At 38.1% G+C, this 24,014-nt stretch overlaps 1 protein-coding gene and 1 long non-coding RNA gene across 15 annotated transcripts in view; both read left to right on the top strand.

Annotated features, from left to right (window-relative positions):
* LOC117344832 (midasin-like) overlaps window positions 1-13,874 on the top strand; it is a 40,702-nt gene extending 26,828 nt beyond the window's left edge. For 12 of the 14 annotated variants that reach the window (XR_004536244.1, XR_004536249.1, XR_004536251.1 and 9 more), the window contains 4 exons: window positions 218-1,453; window positions 1,721-2,048; window positions 3,206-3,288; window positions 13,832-13,874. The gene's annotated coding sequence lies outside the window, so the exon portion shown is untranslated. The remainder of the gene's footprint in view (window positions 1-217; window positions 1,454-1,720; window positions 2,049-3,205; window positions 3,289-13,831) is intronic. The other 2 variants (XR_004536250.1, XR_004536247.1) reach the window with 2 other exon arrangements.
* Window positions 13,875-16,289: 2,415 nt separating this feature from the next.
* LOC117344834 lies at window positions 16,290-20,134 on the top strand. Its single transcript, XR_004536258.1, has 2 exons — window positions 16,290-16,396; window positions 17,582-20,134. It is a non-coding gene; the product is annotated as an uncharacterized LOC117344834 (long non-coding RNA).
* The last annotated feature ends 3,880 nt before the right edge of the window (window positions 20,135-24,014 follow it).

The raw sequence follows: 24,014 nt of genomic DNA on the forward strand, positions 1-24,014 counted from the left end.
TAATTGAAAACTAACTGAATCAATAGAAACACATTTGATTTTGTGAAATTTTGTGAAATCGCAAGGTGTTTAACATTCAGACGTGACAATGAGCTTTTAGTTCATAGTTAATTTTTTTTATGTACAGGTAATAATTACAGGTTTCTAAAAGTTTCATTTTTCGGTGGAACTATGTTGTATATATATATTACAATAAGATGACCACGTTGTTATCTAGACTAGAGGACGATGTGAGTCGACCTCAGCCTCCGGTCCAGCAGCTGACTGACTGGACGGTAACTGTACCACACTGCCGATGGAAGATACTGTGAAACAAGTGTGTGATACGGAATAGAGAGACCACTGAAACATTGTGATGAGATTGTACATAATTTCATCTTCAGCCTCTATTCACCAGTATCAGAGCGGCAGATGTATTTAGTAATGTTCATCTGGCTGTCCCTCCATCCTTCTGTCTATCTGTCTGTCCCTCCATCTTTCTGTCTATCTGTCTGTCCCTCCACCTTTCTGTCTATCTGTCTGTCCCTCCACCTTTCTGTCTATCTGTCTGTCCCTCCACCTTTCTGTCTATCTGTCTGTCCCTCCATGTTTCTGTCTGTCTGTCCCTCCACTTGTTTATCTGTCTGTCCCTCGGCTTTTCTGTCAATCTGTCTGTCCCTCCACCTTTCTGTCTATCTGTCTGTTCCTCCACCTTTCTGTCTATCTGTCTGTCCCTCTACCTTTCTATCTATTTTTCAGTCCCTCTGTCTGTCCATCTGCCTGTCCATCTATCAGTCTATCCACTTTTCTGCCCATTCATAAATGCATGTCCAGAGGTAATATTAGACTCTACTGTCTAAAATTGTTGAAATTCCATGTGATATATAATAAACACATAATTATATTGATACTAAAATATGTCCTGTATATTTTAACATAGCCCTGAAGATCCAGTTCACTGTTTCTGAAGATAGAACAAGGATATACTGGTTTTGAATCGGGCCTTTTTGTCTCAGTTTGGGGAGAAAATTGGTTAATTGTCTGAGAAAGATTTTTTCAGGAGTAAACTGCAAATTCTGGGAATTTGGTTTTAATATGAAATAATTCCAATTGGGAATGGGGCCTATCAACAGCCTCATTTGTAAAATATTTTTAGTTTCCTAATTTATATGAGAGTTCATTTATGTTTTATCTATGTCCACTAACTGGTAGTACAATGTCTTTCACTGACTGAGATGAATTAAAACTGCTGGTTGTAACTGTATTATGATTTCCTCCACAGTTGCGGATCAAGGCTATGCTAGTCACTGTACTGGAAGGAATGGCACAGTTGGAAGCTCTCCTGAACTGCTGCCCCTCGGCAGGAAATGGACTGTCCCATCACCCCTCACCCTTCCCCTCCTCCAAACTTTCCGACATGTCACTGGTTTGTCTTGGCGACCAAATCTGGAGTGAGACATCTAATAAGGTCAAGGTTAGTATTTGGTCAGGTCCAGGTCGATAAACATGGTAAAAACTAGCTGCAATATACCGTTTGGCAAGAGCAATCTTCTCTTTAGCTGGATCGTTTGAGCGTAAGACTATAGTAACCAGAGGTCCCAGGTTTGATCCTTAGCGGAACCAGTTATTTTAATTTAATTAGTAATTTCTCTGTTACATACAGTATAATCTATATATCTGCCAAATGTAATTTCATCATCCTCTGATAATCCAAATTCTGGATTTTGACTTGACCTGATAGACCACCTGATGTACAACCTTGAGAGATTAGTGCCTGATCTGGATTCAGTAGAAGCAGGTTTCCGTACTCCAGGCAGTTCCAACCTGTCCATCTTCACTGACACCCTGGCCTTCCTCCGACATCACATCACAAACACCGTCTCGGAGTTCCAGGAATTGGTGGGAACAGGCCCTCGGTCAAACCACTGGGTCTTAGGTTACCACGGAAACACACACGTCCAAGGACTTTGGTACCAAGTTTGAAAGCCTGATTTCTAGTCTACTCTTAGTAATTCAGAATCTCTCCAAGTTATGTGTACCGGAGGATAACAATACACAGGAAGACAAAGGTAGATTATACAGTTATATATATCAAAATTAAACAATAATATACAGAGGTTACACAACGAGTGGTTGTTGGATATGGAATTTATTTTTACACGATTAAGTTATTTTTTTAAAAGTTAAAAAAGACATGAGCTTCAGTGAGTGTCTTTTGTAACTTTTAAAAAATAACTTATGAGTGTGAAATCAATTCCATGTCCAAAAATTATGAGTCATGTGACCTGTTTCAAAGGGAAAGGTAGGCAAGTCTTATTTCACGTATGCAAATAAGGTGTACAGGTGACGACTTGGACTCGGTGATGTAACGTCATTTGATTACTGTATAGTTGTTTAATTTCGCGGGGTGAAAATTTCGCGTTTTTCTGTTCAGGACTATTTCGCGGGGAGAAAATTTCGCGTATTTTCAATTTCTTACGAACATGAATTATATAGGGAAATAGAAGAAATTATACTTACGATGTACACATTTTATGTGACTCTAATATGATATCGTGAAACAGTAGAAACTACATGTATACTTACGATGTACATGTTCTGCTTAACAATATGCTTTAAATAAAGATTGTTTATTATTCATTGTCATAGTGGTCACTCATCACAAGGTGAAAAATATTCACGGGTATTTAATTTCGCGGACATTACCTTGACCGCGAATATAGCGAAATTAAATCCCCCGTGAATAAAAGCAACTATACAGTATTGATAAGGTCAATAACAATTGCAGCTTGGGTCAAAGTTTTAATTCTTGACCAATTAAAAGACCAGAACAGTCGGCACATTTATACAATGGCTTGAGAGTGGAATAACACAGCATATTGTGGTAGAAGTACAGATATTATCAAAATAAAACAATGGAATATGATCAGGTATACTCACCATTGTTGTGGTCCTCTTCAGTCATTTAGATCTGAAGGGTGTTGAAATCTGAGATTTTGAATGATGGAAATATTCCCGTAAAATTTAATAAAACAAAATGTTTAGATTCTCATGATCAGAATGAATGTATGATATACTGAATATTTATTTTTTTTGTTTATAACGCAAAATGTTATTACACACTCAGAATCACATTACACAGAATTTCTGTAGAATAGTTAATTACGTACACAGTTCCAGTACCATGTTTTTATTGCATTAAAACCAGATTTAATTTTCTATTCAGATGAAGAATCACAGGAAGGACATTTTGTCAAGTTACTTTGTGACAGAGTGGAGCAGGAACCAGTCATTATCAGCTGTGTCAAGGTAAGGTTGTTATAGTGAGGCCATCTTCAAAGTCCAAAGGTTCTGTCCTTGATCATCAGCTGTGACAAGGTAAGGCTGTTACAGTGAGATCATCTTCAAAGTCCAAGGGTTCTGCCCTTGGTCATCAGCTGTACATAGACAAGGTAAGGCTGTTATAGTGAGGCCATCTTCAAAGTAAAAAAGTAGAAAACTACTGGCCCATTAGCCTAATATCTATCCCAGGCAAACTACTTCAATGAATTGTATGTGATGAAAAAATAAAACATATGGACAGTAACAACTTGTTCACAGATCACCAACACAGTTTCAGAACTGGTAAAACATGTACTACAAACCTACTTGAGGTACTGGAACACTGGGCTGATGCAGTGGATAAAGGAGAAAACGTTGATACTATGTCTATCCTATTCCTACTGTAGCATATACGTATTCCGTGAATCCGCGGTCCGGTCCGTAAACCAATCCGTGATCCGTTTCGGTGTATTTATGATCACCTGATGTACCTTCGTTTTTACCTTTGTATACGTGTGTGTGACGTGGTGTATTGTGTTTGTCCATCATGTGTTGACTGTATTTGACTAATCATGACTGACCACGGACAGCTCGTGGGACTCGCTTTGTTTTCCCGCGCTCTTTCCTTCTTTCTTTCCTTTCTGCTCTCTCCCGGCACTTCCCAGCTGGCCGTGGAGCGAACCACATCTGACGGGTCCATGATACATAATTACTATATATTTTATACTGGGTCCCCCAGCACCACATGCAGGGTGAGTAAATAGTTTTAGCTTTATGATTATTGCTTATATCCTATAAATTATTGGAGTATCATGTCTAATTTATATTATCCAGTCTAATTATCTTTATTTCCGTCCGGGTCAAAACGTTTTGTTGTTAGTTCTTGCTGCTAAGATGTGTGGTGCATTCGTTTGTATAATGTTTTATTAGTTTTATCCATGTCTTATTACAGGGGATTTATTCTACCCCAGAAACTCCGCAATACCAAATAAAGTATTGAAACTCTGACAATGTGTTGGGTCTTGGCAATTTGGATGACGGAAGGAACCCGATAAAACCCTCATACCTTCACATATGTAACCCTGGTAAATACTAGCCGCAATATACCTCTCGGCTAGAGAGATCTTCTCTTTAGCTCGATCGGTTGAGCGTAAGACTAGTAAGCCAGAGGTCCCGGGTTCGATCCCTAGCGGAGGCAGTGATTTAAATTTAATTTATCATGCGCTCTGTTACATTGGCGCCCATGTAGGGACCCGGGGAAAATACTCAGGATTGCTCCACAAGCATCGCTGTTACTCCTGGAAACTCGAGGACGAGTTCTTTCCTGGAGGGGGAGTATGTAACCCTGGTAAATACTAGCCGCAATATACCGCTCGGCTAGAGAGATCTTCTCTTTAGCTCGATCGGTTGAGCGTAAGACTAGTAAGCCAGAGGTCCCGGGTTCGATCCCTAGCGGAGGCAGTGATTTAAATTTATATAATTCCTGCGCTCTGTTACACTACCATCTCTTTAAAGCCCCCCAACACACAAAACACAACACCTGTATTTGGATACAGCCTTGTGGACGTTTATTTGAGCCGAAGTGAAGTTTGAAGAAAAGCAGAATGATACATTTTATGTACGTGTATATATATACAATGGAAATGATACATACAGATAAAATGTTAACACAGTCTACATGAGCCATGTACAAAATCAAATTACCTCCCTTGGACTGAATAAGCTCGGTGTCATATTATAAGACTCTATCATATGTGGTCATGTAGGATAGGGATATTCCACCTGAGGGGTTACAAAATGTGGTAAAACCCGAGGCTCTTCTGTATGATTGAGTATTTTTCTCTCATTCCCCAACCTAAAATATGCAAAAATAGGCACTATCTGTCGATAGCTTTCTCAGATAGTGCCATTTTTTCTCAATCCAAACTTTTTTTCTACTGCATATAATAAAAAAAGAACAGCGCCAATCGATTAACCATACTCCATATATGCAAACAACGTTTGCTGTTCTAAAAACGAAGGAAACCATTCATTTCCACAGTCTAACGTTGTTTCAGCAGCCCTGTCATTGCAAGCGAAGCCAAATCACTTGATGTCGGCCAAGCTAGTGTGTCCTCTCGCATGAAAATATAGTTCCATGTTTTAATCAGCCGAAATGACATAAAGTAGAGGGGATACAAATCCTATGGCTATAGAAATCAGATTAAATGACATAAAGTAGGGGGGATACAATTCCTACAGCTATAGAAATCAGCCGAAATGACATAAAGTAGAGGGGATACAATTCCTATGGCTATAGAAATCAGCTTAAATGACATAAAGTAGGTGGGATACAAATCTTATGGCTATAGAAATCAGATTAAATGACATTAAGTATGGGGGATACAAATCCTATGGCTATAGAAATAAGCTTAACTGACATAAAGTAGGGGGGATACAAATCCTATGGCTATAGAAATAAGCTTAACTGACATAAAGTAGGGGGGATACAATTCCTATGGCTATAGAAATCAGTTTAACTGACATAAAGTAGGGGGGATACAATTCCTATGGCTATAGAAATCAGTTTAACTAACATAAAGTTGGGGTGATACAAATCCTAATAAAATATTGATTAGGTTGAATATTAACTGTATGTATTCAGATACACTTATTCATTCACATACATGTTTATAAAATCTTTGTTCTAACTGATGATTGTCTGATTGAAAACAATAAACTTTTCCAGTAGAAGAAGACAGAAATCAGCTGTTAATGCAGTTTTTGATGATTTCTGTTCCTATCACCAACTTTTCAAGTATTTTTTTCTAGATAAATTCAACAGTCAGCACAATTTAACAAATAAAGTGTGCAATGTATGTTTAACTTTGATTCATTATTACATATGATGAAATTGTTGAGTATGATCCTAATGAACGAGGTACTGTAAACGTACATATGTTAGCGGTAATTTTATTTTAGCGCTTTTCACGCTGGAAGCCTTGCGCTAAATTATGATTGCGCTAATCACTTTTTGTACGTTCTATTTCTATAGAAAGTTCTGTGGATGCTCTAATTCATCATTACGCTAACTGGCTAAAATCTGCAAATGCGCTAAAATTTGATTGCGCTAAAATTTGATTGCGCTAAAATAAGTACGTTTACAGTAATACTTAAAGAAAAAGAAAAACTTGATAACACATCTTTATCACTTTCATTGCATCTATAGGCAATTCTTCAGACCATGAACATAATTAACAGTTTTGGAGAGAACATATATTTGTGTCATTTGAAAATGTCCTAAATACATAATAACAAGTCAATTCTTTAATTCACTAGAAATGAAACTAAAATTTAAAGTAATGATCACTTTAGTGATTTAAAACCACACATCTTTATACAGCACATAGATCATGATTCATTTCCTCTTTTCCATGGGACCCTGAAGAAAATCTGTGATTTGGTTGATGAATTCAAAGTTCATGTTGGTTGTTTTAGGTTCTTTTTAAGAATGACTTCATGATATATTCTTTTACCCCAATCCAACATCTACATAGGTGAACAGGTGATAGGTAATAATGATTAAAACAACACTCTGTCAATTTAAATAGAACAAATAACAGTGATGATTGATATATAGTTACCATATTTATTTACATATATAAACATACTCATTCATAAAAATACTACAATTGTACATGGACACTAAAGTTCAAGATTATATTACACATATAATAAACATATAAAATATAAATTTGGCACATGTGGCAAGACTCAGCTATAGATGTCTGTAGAACTGGCTGTAACTCTTGTTACATTGCTCCAGCTCTACCATGAAACACTGCTGTAACTCTTGTTACAGGTCTATGTATCTATCATACATAATGCTGGCTGTAACTCTTTGGTTACATTGCTCCAGCATTACTTATTATAAAATGGCTGGCTGTAACTCTTTGGTTACATTGCTCCAGCCTTTGGACCTATATGTAGATTAAAACAGAACTGTTAGAATATTTTTGGGGTAATTTTCATGAGAGATTGGTTTTTAACCAACCCTTATATTTATACATGAAAATACTGCCCTTGCCAGTGCCCACTGATCATGATCTATAACTGAGTTTACCCAATTATCATGTTATAATTTTAAATTTTGTTTATGTCAAAATTACAGTACCTGCTAATTATCAAAGGCTGTATCAACAATTCCCCCCGATGTACACTAATATTTGTACTTATAATTACAGGTAGGTGGTTGGGGTGGTGGTGGAAAATCACAGAGAGAATAACATAAAAGCTGGCTCCAATGCTGCTGAGCTGGACAAGTGACGCTATCAGAATAACTCTAATCAGATGCTACTAATTAATGCATACTTGCCAACTTTTTAAAATTCTCATGGGGGAGAAAGTGCGTGAGCGACATTTTTGACCGGAAAACACATTTCACGCGCGACACAGATAGCAAACAAAAACTAAGGGGGAGATAATTTGCTATTGGAAAATAAATTCCTTGCATGATCACTTAAGCTTCCTTCCCTCACTGAAAAAAAGGGTGAAAAAAAAACCTTATTTCAAACTTGGCCAATGATCTTTTTTATTTAAGTTTGGAAAGATAATTATATAAGCAACAAATTACAAAAAATAGCTGCAAAATTACATCATTTTTAATTATTTCTGGAAATGATTTAACTCACTGTTCACTCTAAATAAAAGTATTTACTTAGATATGTTATGAAAAGTATGTTGTAAGATAGATGTCAGTCAATTAAATGCAAATTATCACAATGATATCACTTTCTATCAAGCTTTCTCTCTGGCAGTAAACTTCAAAAGAAAATACCTAAAATGTCACGATAAATATCTAGAGTACAATATAATATCTGAATGAAATTTCAAATGTTTCTTTGGATTACAACAAAGACAATAATACAAAAAAAATAAAAAGGGCTGTACCAGCAGTTGTAATCACTATAGGCTTACAACTCTGTGCTTTGTAGGTGGGGACTGATACTTAAAATCAAAGTTTTAACATGACAGTATTTAGTTTAAGAAAGTGAATATTTGTGGACATGTTTTTGTCGTTCAAAATGTGAATTGGGAAAGTTTCTGCCAAAATAAGTCTCTGCTAATTGACACTAAGTATGCTGATGATACGGTGATTGAAACGACGTTACCTACCGGCAACCAGGCCTTCGGTCTATATGGTCGTTATTGTGAATTTATTTCCTTGTGCTAATTATCTAAAGATCAGCCAATGTTTAAATGTAGTTAACATTTCAATAAGTAATCTGTCACATTCGATACTCCGTTGATAACATTGCCAGTGTTGTTTTCACTTTTTCTGTCCGAGATATACTGTCGAGTAGAGGTCGTTTATGCGCTTGACATCAAAGGCAGTATACGAAGCCATTTACAAGCGTTTAATCAACCATGACTGACCTGCTACAAAACCATCACGCGTCCTCAGCTTAATTGGTTTTAATTAATTGTTTATTTATCGGGGTATTGTCACCCTTGCAGTCAGTGAAGTTTCAGAATTTCGTTACGGTCTGTGAGCAGGTCAGTTAACTGACCAATGCCCCACACATATGTCTTTCAACAGCCAGCAAGCGTTACCTGTCATAGGCCTAAGTGAATCTAACAAGATGAATAGGGGCTCCATACGGGGTTATCAAGACATATTCTCCAAAATCGGGAGAATACACTATGTTTTATCTATACGATCGGGAGACGGGGCAGGGAGTCTGGAATCGGGAAATTCCCGACTAAATCGGGAAAGTTGGCAAGTATGTTAATGTCACGTGACTGGTCACTACCCTAGGACTAATCAGATGGCTACTTCATGTCACGTGACCGGTCCCTCAAGCTGGAACCCTCAGGCCCGTATTGTGTATATGGGATATCCTTCTGAACACATCTGTTTCTTATTGATCAATTAACTCATGATCATAAATATAACCATACCATAAACATAGGTGTGACAAGACTCAGGCAAGCATTGGCCATATCTATTACATGTGAACATCTATATATTGTGTCAAACAATGGACTAGTGTACATGTTGTAAATGTTATTTAACTATTTAAACCTGGCTTATCTACATAAGCCTCAACTATAACAGATATTCCCTGGGGCCATCTCACAGGTTTACCTTTCCCCAGGTGACACAGGGCAGACTTTATATTCAGTAAGTTTCAATTATTACTGCTTCAGTGACAACATCGGGGTTGATCAACAATTCAAATGATTTTTAACAGTTTGAAATAATTCATCAATTTTATTGAATAGTTAAAGAGGAAAAAAAATGAAATTATATGATAATACTTTATTTTCCAACCTTTTAAAGCATTTAAACGGTAAAAAAAACATTTTCAAAATTCTTACATTGTTACCTTATGATAAATTTTTGGGGGGGGGGGATACAATTCCTATGGGGGGATACTTATCCTATGTCCATTTATTGTATCTGGATACTTATCCTATGGCCATATATTGTACCCGGATACTTATTCCTATGGCCTGTTTTAGTATCCGGGTACTTATCATATGGGGGATACAGATGTAGTCCATAACAGTGTTATGAAACTTTTTGGTGACGACTCCAAGCTATTTAGAAACAACAAAAATGCAACAGCATCACCAGAACTCCAATCAGACATTAACAAAATAGTGCAATGAACCATAGACTGGAAAATGTCCTTTAATACAAAAAAATGTAAGCACCTAAACATTGGACACCAAGCCCAAAACCCCACATACCACTTTCCTCCTAGAAATCAAATTGAGAAAGTAGCAAAAGAAAAAGACCTAGGGGTGACCTTTGACAACCAATTGAAATTTAGTCAACAGTAACACATTAGCTAAACAGTCTGTATTTTAGAACTTTTCTGTACATGAACACAACCATGTTTCTATCGTTATGTAAAAGCCTGATCCGACCAAATTTAGAATATGCAACACAAGTCTGGTCACCATCACTAAGGAAAGATCAAATAGCCATTGAAAATGTCCAACGACGAGCCGCAAAAAGAGTACACTCCATGACAGATCTGCAATATCTCCAAAGACTAAAAAACTTGGGCGATCTATACCAACACTAGAATACAGACGTAAACGCAATGATGTCATTGAAGTTTATAAAATACTAAACAATATAGACATGGATAAAAACATGCTTTTCACGATGGCACAAACTAACACCAGAGGATATTCAAAAAAATATATATAAAAAACAGAGCAGAACGACAGTCACACAGGGAATTTCTAGTCGACGAGTGGTGGGTTCGTGGAGTTTACTCCCCAGTACAGTAGTAGAAGCCCCCACTCTAAATGTTTTTAAAAATCGTCTAAATAGACATTGGCACAAAGTACCTTTTAAGTTTTTATGATGCGCAACCGGATAACAGTGAGTTATTCCTACAAGATGCGTCAGAATTACAAATGTAGCTGATATAAGCTAACCAGCGACGTCGAAGAAGAGGTATCAGGTATCAGGTCAAGTCCAAGGGTTCTGTCCTTGATCATCAGCTGTGACAAGGTAAGGCCGTTACAGTGAGGTCATCTTCAAATCCAAGGATTCTGTCCTTGATCATCAGCTGTGACAAGGTAAGGCCGTTACAGTGAGGTCATCTTCAAATCCAAGGGTTCTGTCCTTGGTCATCAGCTGTGACAAGGTAAGGCCGTTACAGTGAGGTCATCTTCAAATCCAAGGGTTCTGTCCTTGGTCATCAGCTGTACATGGACAAGGTAAGGCCGTTACAGTGAGGTCATCTTCAAATCCAAGGGTTCTGTCCTTGGTCATCAGCTGTACATGGACAAGGTAAGGCTGTTATAGTGAGGCCATCTTCAAAGTCCAAGGGTTCTGTCCTCAATCATCAGCTGTGACAAGGTAAGGCTGTTACAGTGAGATCATCTTCAAAGTCCAAGAGTTCTGTCCTCGATCATCAGCTGTGACAAGGTAAGGTTGTTGTAATGAGGCTATCTTCAAAGTCCAAGGGTTTTGTCCTCGATCATCAGCTGTGACAAGGTAAGGCTGTTACAGTGAGGTCATCTTCAAAGTCCAAGGGTTCTGTCCTCGATCATCAGCTGTGACAAGGTAAGGCTGTTACAGTGAGGTCATCTTCAAATCCAAGGGTTCTGTCCTTGGTCATCAGCTGTACATGGACAAGGTAAAGCCGTTACAGTGAGGTCATCTTCAAATCCAAGGGTTCTGTCCTTGGTCATCAGCTGTACATGGACAAGGTAAGGCTGTTATAGTGAGGCCATCTTCAAAGTCCAAGGGTTCTGTCCTTGGTCATCAGCTGTACATGGACAAGGTAAGGCCGTTACAGTGGGGTCATCTTCAAATCCAAGGGTTCTGTCCTTGGTCATCAGCTGTACATGGACAAGGTAAGGTTGTTATAGTGAGGCCATCTTCAAAGTCCAAGGGTTCTGTCCTCGATCATCAACTGTGACAAGGTAAGGCTGTTATAGTGAGGCCATCTTCAAAGTCCAAGGGTTCTGTCCTCGATCATCAGCTGTGACAAGGTAAGGCTGTTATAGTGAGGCTATCTTCAAAGTCCGAGGGTTCTGTCCTCGATCATCAGCTGTGACAAGGTAAGGCTGTTACAGTGAGGCTATCTTCAAAGTCCGAGGGTTCTGTCCTCGATCATCAGCTGTGACAGGGTAAGGCTGTTACAGTGAGGTCATCTTCAAAGTCCAAGGGTTCTGTCCTCGATCATCAGCTGTGACAAGGTAAGGTTGTTATAGTGAGGCCATCTTAAAAGTCCAAGGGTTCTGTCCTCGATCATCAGCTGTGACAAGGTAAGGTTGTTACAGTGAGGTTATCTTAACAAAGTCCAAGGGTTCTGTCCTCGATCATCAGCTGTGACAAGGTAAGGCTGTTACAGTGAGGTTATCTTAACAAAGTCCAAGGGTTCTGTCCTCGATCATCAGCTGTGACAAGGTAAGGCTGTTACAGTGAGGTCATCTTCAAAGTCCAAGGGTTCTGTCCTCAATAATCAGCTGTGACATGGTAAGGCTGTTACAGTGAGGCCATCTTAACAAAGTCCAAGGGTTCTGTCCTCGATCATCAGCTGTGACAAGGTAAGGGTGTTACAGTGAGGTCATCTTCAAATCCAAGGGTTCTGTCCTTGGTCATCAGCTGTACATGGACAAGGTAAGGCCGTTACAGTGAGGTCATCTTTAAATCCAAGGGTTCTGTCCTTGGTCATCAGCTGTACATGGACAAGGTAAGGCTGTTATAGTGAGGCCATCTTCAAAGTCCAAGGGTTCTGTCCTTGGTCATCAGCTGTACATGGACAAGGTAAGGCCGTTACAGTGAGGTCATCTTCAAATCCAAGGGTTCTGTCCTTGGTCATCAGCTGTACATGGACAAGGTAAGGTTGTTATAGTGAGGCCATCTTCAAAGTCCAAGGGTTCTGTCCTCGATCATCAGCTGTGACAAGGTAAGGCTGTTATAGTGAGGTCATCTTCAAAGTCCAAGGGTTCTGTCCTCGATCATCAGCTGTGACAAGGTAAGGTTGTTATAGTGAGGCTATCTTCAAAGTCCAAGGGTTCTGTCCTCGATCATCAGCTGTGACAAGGTAAGGCTGTTATAGTGAGGTCATCTTCAAAGTCCAAGGGTTCTGTCCACGATCATCAGCTGTGACAAGGTAAGGCTGTTACAGTGAGGTCATCTTCAAAGTCCAAGGGTTCTGTCCACGATCATCAGCTGTGACAAGGTAAGGCTGTTACAGTGAGGTCATCTTCAAAGTCCAAGGGTTCTGTCCTTGGTCATCAGCTGTGACAAGGTAAGGCTGTTACAGTGAGGTCATCTTCAAATCCAAGGGTTCTGTCCTTGGTCATCAGCTGTACATGGACAAGGTAAGGCCGTTACAGTGAGGTCATCTTCAAATCCAAGGGTTCTGTCCTTGGTCATCAGCTGTACATGGACAAGGTAAGGCTGTTATAGTGAGGCCATCTTCAAAGTCCAAGGGTTCTGTCCTTGGTCATCAGCTGTACATGGACAAGGTAAGGCTGTTACAGTGAGGTCATCTTCAAATCCAAGGGTTCTGTCCTTGGTCATCAGCTGTACATGGACAAGGTAAGGTTGTTATAGTGAGGCCATCTTCAAAGTCCAAGGGTTCTGTCCTTGGTCATCAGCTGTGACAAGGTAAGGCTGTTATAGTGAGGACATCTTCAAAGTCCAAGGGTTCTGTCCTCAATCATCAGCTGTGACAAGGTAAGGCTGTTATAGTGAGGACATCTTCAAAGTCCAAGGGTTCTGTCCTCGATCATCAGCTGTGACAAGGTAAGGCTGTTATAGTGAGGACATCTTCAAAGTCCAAGGGTTCTGTCCTCGATCATCAGCTGTGACAAGGTAAGGCTGTTATAGTGAGGTCATCTTCAAAATCCAAGGAATATTATTTTTTTTGATTAAATGATGTCTGGGAATTTTCATTGGCAACAGGTTTTAAGAAAATGAATTTAGTTTTTTGATACATATATCTGCTGTGTCAGGTTTATTGACAGAAGTGTCGAGATTATGTTTTTATAAATATCAAAATCTCTATAGATCAGAGAGGAGCTCCAGGCCATACTGAATAATCTGACTGAACTGTGGGACACAGAGACTAGCCGAGCTAGTAGCGCCCCCTGTGGGCTGATGTTAGTGCGCTATCTGCACCTTATAATCACTTCCTGTCAGTTGTCCAGTTTAGCTTACTACAACAGCTGGCGGTTACCAGGACGACGGTCAAGCTGCTTTCAACACTGCTGGGGGTCTTCACTGAGCGGACAACAAATGTAAGATATCTTTATGAGAAATAATATATAACACTATCTTAGACTTCTGAAAATGTCTGGTATAATCTTTTCTGTCTCTAGGAACAGTCTTCTGGAAATCCGAACAAAAAGTACAGTCACTTTAGAATATTAGTTATTGAACAACTACAAAAAGGCTTGTGATTGGTTGAATTAAAAGTCAATTTCCGCTGGATCAACTTTGTTGCTAAATTGAATGTGTCTGTCTTAAAAACTGATATCACATTGGAGGAAACATTTTCAATGTTTTTATTCCTCTGTAAAAAATTTACCAGGTAAAAAACAGAATTCTAGTTGATATTTGATGGCTTTGTTTTTGTGCACAATAAGAAAGCACAAGGGGTTTTGTCTGCCTGCTGAGTTTGCAGAGGAGATAGCAGGAGAGGGTGCTACCGACTTTGTAGACATAGAAGGTGGAGGAATGGGAGAGAGAGAAGGGGCCAAGGATGTCAGTAATCAGATAGAGACGGAGGACCAGGTACGTTCTGTAAGTCGTTCACTTCTTAACACTGTCAATGTGGATTATACTTCTATATACTGTCAATAGGGAGTATACTTCTCTATACTACAATGGGGAGTATACTTCTCTATACTACAATAGGGAGTATGGTTCTCTGGACTGTCAATGGGAAGTATACTTCTCTATACTGTCAATGTGGATTATACTTTTTTATACTGTTAGTGAGGGGTATACTTCTCTACTGTCAATGAGTAGTATACTTCTCTATACTGTCAATGAGTAGTTTATTTCTCTATACTGTCAATTGGGAGTATACTTCTCTGGACTGTCAATGAGGAATATACTTCTCTATATTGTCAATGAGGAGTATACTTCTCTACTGTCAATGGGGAGTATACTTCTCTATACTGTCAATGGGGAGTATACTTCTCTATACTGTCAATTGGGAGTATACTTCTCTATACTGTCAATGGGGAGTATACTTCTCTATACTGTCAATGAGGAGTATACTTCTCTATACTGTCAGTGAGGAGCATACTTCTCTATACTGTCAATGAGGGGTATACTTCTCTGGACTGTCAATAAGGATTATATTTCTCTATACTGTCAATTAGGAGTATACTTCTCTATACTGTCAATGGGGAGTATACTTCTCTATACTTTCAATGAGGGTATACTTCTCTATACTGTCAATTAGGAATATACTTCTCTATACTGTCAATAGGGAGTATACTTCTCTATACTGTCAATGGGGAATTCACTTCTCTGGACTGTCAATGAGGATTATACTTCTCTGGACTGTCAATGTGGAGTATACTTCTCTATACTGTCAATGAGGGTATACTTTTCTATACTGTCAATGGGTAGTATACTTCTCTATACTGTCAATGAGGGTATACTTCTCTATACTGTCAATGTGGAGTATACTTCTCTATACTGTCAATGAGGGTATACTTTTCTATACTGTCAATGGGGAGTATACTTCTCTATACTGTCAATGAGGAGTAGACTTCTCTATACTGTCAAAGAGGAGTATACTTCTCTGGACTATCAATGGGGGGTATACTTCTCTATACTGTCAGTGAGGAGTATACTTCTCTTTACTGTCAATGAGGGGTATACTTCTCTGGACTGTCAGTGAGGAGGATATAAAAACAACATAGTCCACAGACAGCCATAAATCTCAAATTTCACATATAAGTTCCCTTTGTTCGAATAGTACTGGAGGGATACACAGATTAGTAAGATGAAGGGAGAAGTAGAGAGAAGATCAATCTGACATGGAACCTATAAAGATCATTCAATAGTGGGCGTCAAGATCCCTCTGGGATCTCTTGTTTTTATTTGTTGTTAGATTGTTTCTATAGTAACACAATTCCAATGTTTCGTTGTCAGCGACTCTCATTTTCTCCATATTGCCAGCATCAGTTTGACCTTTCCTCAGTACAGGTGCCCTTTTTCTGTGTCATCTTTGTTTATTAGTATACAAAGCGTCTCTGGATTCCTGTTTCAGAATACTCTAATTCTTTCAAAACGTTTAATATTATCTTCTATATGTTTAGGGGGTACCCGTTTCTGTCATGAATTATCTCCCCTGAATTGGTGACAAGTCCCATTATTTCTTCCTCTTCAGAAAGAGTAACTATATAATCAATGAAAAACCAAAACGTCTTTAATACAATTTCAATATTTAATATATAAATTGTAATAAACAAATACGTAACTTCAATTCACTACTTCCCTCTTTCAGAATCTCTGAGCTGTCCGAGGATAAAGCTGTGTCACAGACTAATCGGTTGGCAGATAAAGTCCATCTTACAATTTGGATATATCGATGAAGTGTACTTTAATTCTGAGGTAAGAATTGAAAATGCACCAGGTGTGGTCCTTACCTTGTTATGTTAGTCCGTGAGGTTTTTTGTCATCAGAGACTGAACAGAGATGTCAAATAGAGTATGTGTGATGGGGACAAGGTAAAATCTGCCTTCAAGTTTGTACATTAAAGGAAATTAGGGAGCACAGCAATGTAAAATGTGTTATGACCATTGATCAAAGGAGAGGGAGTATTATAAAGGGGATTTTGTGTGGAGGTTGTATCCTCCTGCTGTTAGTAATGAATTAAGACAGGGTTGGACAGGTCCTTAAATAAAGTCTTACAGACTGATATCAATTATAAAATCCAGAAGTCACCTTTTTCTAAGTCAATCATGGTTCATATAGATCATCTGAAGCCTTACATGGGTAAAGAAACATCACAGGCTTGGAAGGATATGGATTGAGATGCTGCGAATGAGTGAATGTGATGAGTCATGTTTCAGTTCAAGGGAGACAACTCCTTGGTAAACCATAATTGTTCAACTATAAAACCTCCCGTCAGATACTCGGGGGCCTGAGGGGCAGGGCCAAAAAAGGTCAAATTGACTAAAATTTCAAAAATCTTCTTCTCTACTCTCAGATATGGTAGAATCAAATACTCTTCATAGATGGAAGGGTCTTAAGGTGCTTTACAAAATTGTGAATTTCATGACCCTGGGGTCTAACGTTTTCCCCTGGGTAGGGGGTAAACTTTACTATAGTTTATATAGGGAAATCAAATTTTTGACTATTATTTGTTGGATTTCTATTGGAATTCATTCTAACTTGGTTCAAATTATCAGCATGGGATGACAGTTTGATGGTATGTACATGTTGGCCCTGACTGACCCCCAGGGGCTGATGGGCGGGGCCAAAAAGGTCAAATTAACTGAAAGTTTTGAAAATCTTCTTCTTAAAACCCAAATCAGGTAGAATTAAATACTCTTCACAGATCGAAGGGTCTTAAGGTGCTTTACCATAATTGTGAATTTCCTAGCCCTGGGGTTTCGCATTTGCCCCATGGGAGGGGATAAACTTTACTATAGTTACAGGGAAATCACATTTTTGACTATCATTTGTTTTAGTTGTTTTGAAATTCATTCTTTCATTCAAATTTACTGAAATATTTCAAAAATCAGGTGACCGTTAAGGCCCATGGGCCTCTTGTTAATTTGATATTTTTGGCAGATTCCAGCTCCATTGGAACAAGACACGTCTACCTCTACTATGAAAGGTGTAGCTTTCGCTCACTTCGTCAGAATCAATTGCAGCGTCATTACAGTCAAAGGCATAAATTAACAGTAGAGGAGCTAAGGAGCTCCACAATTCTAAGTTTGTGGATCAGAGAGATAAGTACATGCCTATCCTGAAGGTTTCACCTGAAATGGCTCTTCGTCAAGAAGAGGCTGGAGCTTGGCATTAGGTAGAATCATGCCAGTTTGTCACTAGTGACGTCATCTCACAGAATGTCACTGCCCAAGGACCAGGAGGTGATACCTCTGTTCAATTCTGTGTAGAGAAGATTGGTAATGGTCAAGAAAACTGTGATAAGTTCTTGGGGGAGGGGGTTTCATATTTAGATTGCAGAAATATATTCTGTTGTTTTTAACTTGACATCTTTAACAAAATATGTGGATTTATAATTCTAGTACCATATAATTCAAGATGAAACTATCCTCATGATTCAACTAGTGGTAATTTAGTGTGTAACAGATAAACATATCAAGTCATGATTTCAGTTCAATAAAATTGTCATGTATTAATTGTGTAGCAATAGAATTCATTTATCATGACTTAGTAATGAATTCTTTCCACAAGATATTTTTATGAGATACTTTGGCTATATATTTTTGTAAGTTGATTTAAAATTGTTAAATTGATTTTACTTGTGGTTTATGCAATGTAACTGTATAAATTGTAGAATTCTTTGTTTATTATTATTGTGATGAAATGCCACATTGATGTAGTTGTGTAAGAAGTGCTTTGATTTAAGTGGCATTTTAAAATTTATTGTCCCTTCGTGTTACAAGTCGCCGAGGGTATATAGGGATCTGCCAATACTTGCCAGTACGTAAGTACAGTAAGTATGTACTTAAAGTACGTAATTTATTTGCTAGGACATAATTTCAAACTATGCCTGATAATTTCATCAAACTTCATACACATCAAGACCACATCGAGGTGGAGTGCAGTGTGCAGGAACTGTACCCTTGCTTCCGTTATTCCTCTTTGTGAAAAAAAGATTTACCTACAAAAAATGATCTTACATCAAGTTTTCCTACAGAGGATATTAAAATGCAGCATTCCAAGAACAATAACTTTTTCTACGGTTTTTACACTTCGGCTTTCACACTTCAGAGTTATTCGTCTTTGTGGAAAAGTTACTCACATCAAGTTTTTCTACAGAGGATATGAAAACAGAGTACAGTATTCAAAGTTGGGTGGGTAAGCTATTGTAAATTATTTCTTAACAGACACTGAAATGCAAAATTTTCATTTTTAGCTCGTCGCTTCGAAGAAGAGGGAGAGCTTATGTTGTCACTCCGGTGTCAGCTTTGGCGTTGGTTTTTCAAATGTAAAGTTTTTGTCGTTGATAGGCATAGTAATTTATGGTAATATGGTCCCTGTGAGGGCTAAACTATTCCCTGCCGGAGTTAAACTAAAAGATTTTTTTGGGAAAAAAACAGATTCTTCAAAAATTTGGAATATTTCTGCATTAAGTTTTTGGTGCAAGTTTTGCTTTTATTAACACATCATTTTATAAAATAGGGTGCTGATATTTGGCAATAGAGTCCCTCTGGAGTAAGACTATCCCTTTCTGGAGTTAAAATAAAAAATTGGATTTTTTCTGAAAAAAAAAAACAATGTGAAAAATGCTCACAAACATGCAAGACAACTGATACTGTTCCACAATTTTTCAAGGGAGACAACTCTCATTAGGATAAGTTTTATCAAAAATTAAAATAAATAAGTTTATTATTTAATATATTTATTCAATTTACAACAGCATGCATAGCTTGTTTCCCGAATGTTTGTCAATAAACAATTTACATATATATATATACATAAATTGTATGAATACAAAATACACAATCTGATCAAGTAAACAATATAGATATTACTGAGAAACCATACCAATTAATATATTTTAATTATATATTGACAAGCATTCGAGAGACAAGCTGTGCTGTTCTCCAACAGCTCCTGTTATATCAGTTTTTGACATTACTTGTACTCAGCACAATAATGACTTATGTAGCATTGAGTCCTGATAAATTGGTTGATAAATTGTTTGATACATAATAGCACTTTCATTGATGTCACTTAATATATGTTCACATCTTTTCTTCCACACTAGGAGTTCAAATACAAATGCAGTTGAATACCAATTTGTTGTTAATAAAACAGATCACATTCCACTTGTGTCAGCCTGTTCAATTCATAATTCACGTTCATTAATTGTCAGAGTTTGCCATGAGGGGATTAGTATTGTTCCGGGATGCCTTGTTTTTACATAAAAACATTACACATGTTCATATATATGTGATGTTGGTGTGTTGGGTACATTATTTTTTATACTTATTGTTTATAGAGTGAATGAGTAGGTTGTTATATGTATATAGATGTCTACTTATGTAAATGACATTTTCCTTCAAAGTCATATTTATTTGGAAATGTGTATGAAGAGCTTTGTAAATGTGTGAGATTTGAATTATTAAATTTGTACTTTTTGGTTGCAAATAACTAGTTGTGTCTAATTCCAATGTACTGTACTGGTATTTACACTTACTGTGTTGAATTTTATATTTTTGAGTCTGTGTTCGTTTTGCATACTTCATGTTAATCAAATTATGTAAAACCCCAATCTTGAGCGATGTGTATCTCTTTATATTGACCCTTATCTCTATATTGACCGATTATGGACAAATGTCAGACAAAAGGGTTAATCAATATCTAGGTCATCAACAAGAGACTTTGTCTTGATGACCTATATAGGATGGACAGAAAAAATGGTGAAAGAGGCGACTTTATGATCCCCAGAAAAGGAAGCACTAATGCAACAAATTATATGCAGTGTTACTAATTGTCTGGACTGCAGTCTACTCTACTTTCGGTGAACAAACTTTTTGTCTCCGATTTTAAAAATTCTTCTTTTATTTAAAAGGCCTATATTTCATACTGTAAGCCCTGAAGTTTCTGCTTGATCGGCTTATGGATACAGTTACAGTAGCCCTCCAATGTGACCCAATCAAGGGCTCTTTTTTTGGTCCAAAATTATTTTGTTTCCGATTTCAAAAATTCAATTTTCATCTGATAGTCCCACGTCTCTCCTCTCTAGAATTGTAAATATCATAATTTTCTAGGCCATAGTAAGGGCCCAGAAGTGACATACCTCCCTCAAAATATCAAAAAAGGTTGTGTCAAAATTAACTATAGTTTGGAAGGTCATATCTCAGTGACCTTTGACCCAATTACCACCAATCATTGTATAAACTGTGATTTGGATGTTCACCAAGTGTCCATGAAATTTAAGGACAGCTTGTCAAGGGAAAAAGAGAGATAAAGACCCAGAAGCCAAGGTACCTGTTCAAGGAGAGCACTTCTCACGACATTCTACGGTACCACAATAAGGGGAACACAGGCAGCGGCTGTACATTACTAAACTGCAACAATATACTTAGGCTACTTTTCTACTACTTAAGTATCTGTTTGCTATTCCCAGAGACAAATATTTTATGAAATCAATTATTTAGCTTTGACCACTGGCACTCTCCTAGAGTACCCAGCGTCAAATTATGTTGTGCATTTGATGAACTCTGTAATCTTGAATTTGTGAACTTGAATTTATGATCTGGAACTGATGTTCTTGAACATGATCAGTCTGATGAGAGGGTTGGCCAAATATTTGTGAACTTGACCTTGAATTTGAACAGGTGACCTTGAACCGGTGTTGTTGAACTGCCCCTGCAAGGGCTTCTCCGATTTTATTGAAATTAATAGACAGGAACATTTCGGACCATAATGCTTTATTCCAAATTTAAATGAGTGGAATTAATTGACAGGAACATTTCAGACCATGAAGCTTTATTCCTAATTTAAATGAGTGGTTTTGTTATAATCAGATTGAATATCCTAAACTTATAATAATCTATGTACTGTATTCGTTCTAATAAGAGAAACACAATTTAAAAAAAAAAAAACAAAATCAGGCATAGGACAAGAACCATTTTTATGCTCATAATAATATACCTTTAGATCATTATATGTAAAGACAAATGAAAAAAATTCTGAAAACTCGTCACAAATATGTATGGTATCCAACAAACCTCCTCCAATACAGAATTACAAAGACATTTTTATTTCGTGTGTTCCAGAAGAGTTCCTCTGACACTGATCATGATATCTCTTGAAAATGTTTTAAAACATTTTCCTGTAACTGTCGATAAAAAAATTTAAGGAAAATTTCCTAAAAATGTTTTTAAAATATTAGGTATATTGTATAAGGTAGCATATACCCTTAAAAGAAATGATTCTGGTATTAATCACCTGTACATCGATCACCACAAGGATTAAAACAAGAGGCCCATGGGCCTTAACGGTCATCTGACAAACACTTACACTTACAGCAGGGACACACCCCTCAATCCAGCATTATTACCATAAATTATTTATTGCAGCCAGTTATGTTTTAGATCAAATTTGGTTTTTATCCATTTAGCTTTTCCAGGAAGAGCAGCATCATAAAGCAAAATTTTAGCCAAGTTCCCATTTTTGGGGCATGCCCCTCTGTCCCAATGGGTCAGACAAGACTCATTTATATCAATTAGGATTGCCTTTCCCCAATGATGTTTCATACTAAATATAGTTGTAATCAATTAAGGCATTAAGGAGGAATTGCATTTTAAAGAAATGTTTAACCTAAGCGCTCCTTTTGCCCCATCTTTTTTTCCCCAGGGGTCAAACCTGTTTCACATCAAATTAGGTTGTAATCCACCAAAAGGTTAGGGAGGATTAGGATTTAACAGCAAATATTCACCAAAGTTCCCCTTTTGGGGCCCTGCCCCTCAGGCCCCAGGGGTCACACTAGCCTCGTTTATATAAAATATGACCACCCTTCCCAAAGGATGTTTCACACAGGGGGCCGCGGTGGCCGAGTGGTTAAGGTGTCCCGACACTTTAACACTAGCCCTCCACCTCTGGGTTGCGAGTTCGAAACCTACGTGGGGCAGTTGCTAGGTACTGACCGTAGGCCGGTGGTTTTTCTCCGGGTACTTCGGCTTTCCTCCACCTCCAAAACCTGGCACGTCCTTAAATGACCCTGGCTGTTAATAGGACGTTAAACAAAAACAAACAAACCAAAGTTTCACACCATATTTCGTATTAATCCACCCAAGGGTTAGAGAGAAGTAGGATTTATAGCAAAAATTCACCAAAGTTCCCCTTTTGGGGCCCTGCCCCTCTGGCCCTAGGGGTCAAACCAGCCTCATTTATATAAAATATGATTGTCCTCCTCCAATGATGTTTCACACCAAATTTGGTAATAATTCACTATGGGGGTTAGGAGGAGTAGTATTTTAAAGCAAAATTTCATCAAAGTTCCTCTTTTGGGGCCCTGCCCTTCTGGCCCCAGGGGCCACACCAGCCTAATTTATATAAAATATGATCACCTTCCCCCAATGATGTTTCACACCATATCTTGTTGAAATCCACCAAAGGGTAAAGGAGGAGTAGGATTTTATAGCAAATATCCACCAAAGTTCCCTATTTAAGGCCCGCGCGGCCCCTCTGGCCCTAGGGGTCAGACCAGCCTCGTTTATATAAAATATGATTGTCCTCCTCCAACGATGTTCCACATCAAATTTTGTAATAATCTACTTTTGGGTTTTGGAGGAGTAGTATTTTAAAGCAAAATTTCATCAAAGTTGCCCTTTTGGGGCCCCGCATCTCTGGCCCCAGGGGTCACACTAGCCTCATTTATATAAAATATGACCGCCCTCCCCAAATGATGTTTCACAACATATCTGGTTGAAATCCACTAAAGGGTTAAGGAGGAGTAGGATTTTATAGCAAAATTTCATCAAAGTTCCCCATTTGGGGCCCCGCCCCTCAGGCCCCAGGGGTCACACTAGCCTCATTTATATAAAATATGACCGCACTCCCCAAATGATGTTTCACAACATATCTGGTTGAAATCCACTAAAGGGTTAAGGAGGAGTAGGATTTTATAGCAAAATTTCATCAAAGTTCCCCATTTGGGGACCCGCCCCTCAGGCCCTAGGGGTCACACCAGCCTCATTTAAATAAATGATGTTTCACACAATATCTGGTTGAAATCCACCAAAGGGTTAAGGAGGAGTAGGATTTTATAGCAAAATTTCATCAAAGTTCCCCTTTTGAGGCCCCAGGGGTCACACCAACTTCATTTATATAAAATATGACCGCCCTCCCCCAATGATGTTTCACACCAAATTTAGTTGTAATCCACCCAAGGGTAAAGGAGGAGTAGGATTTTATAACAATATTCACCTAAGTTCCCTTTTCGGCGCCCCGCCCTTCTGGCCCCAGGGGTCAGACCAGCCTCATTTATATAAAATATGATTGCCCTCCCCCAATGATGCTT

This window comes from Pecten maximus, chromosome 16 (assembly GCF_902652985.1).
Source record: "Pecten maximus chromosome 16, xPecMax1.1, whole genome shotgun sequence".
NCBI classification, from domain to species: domain Eukaryota; kingdom Metazoa; phylum Mollusca; class Bivalvia; order Pectinida; family Pectinidae; genus Pecten; species Pecten maximus.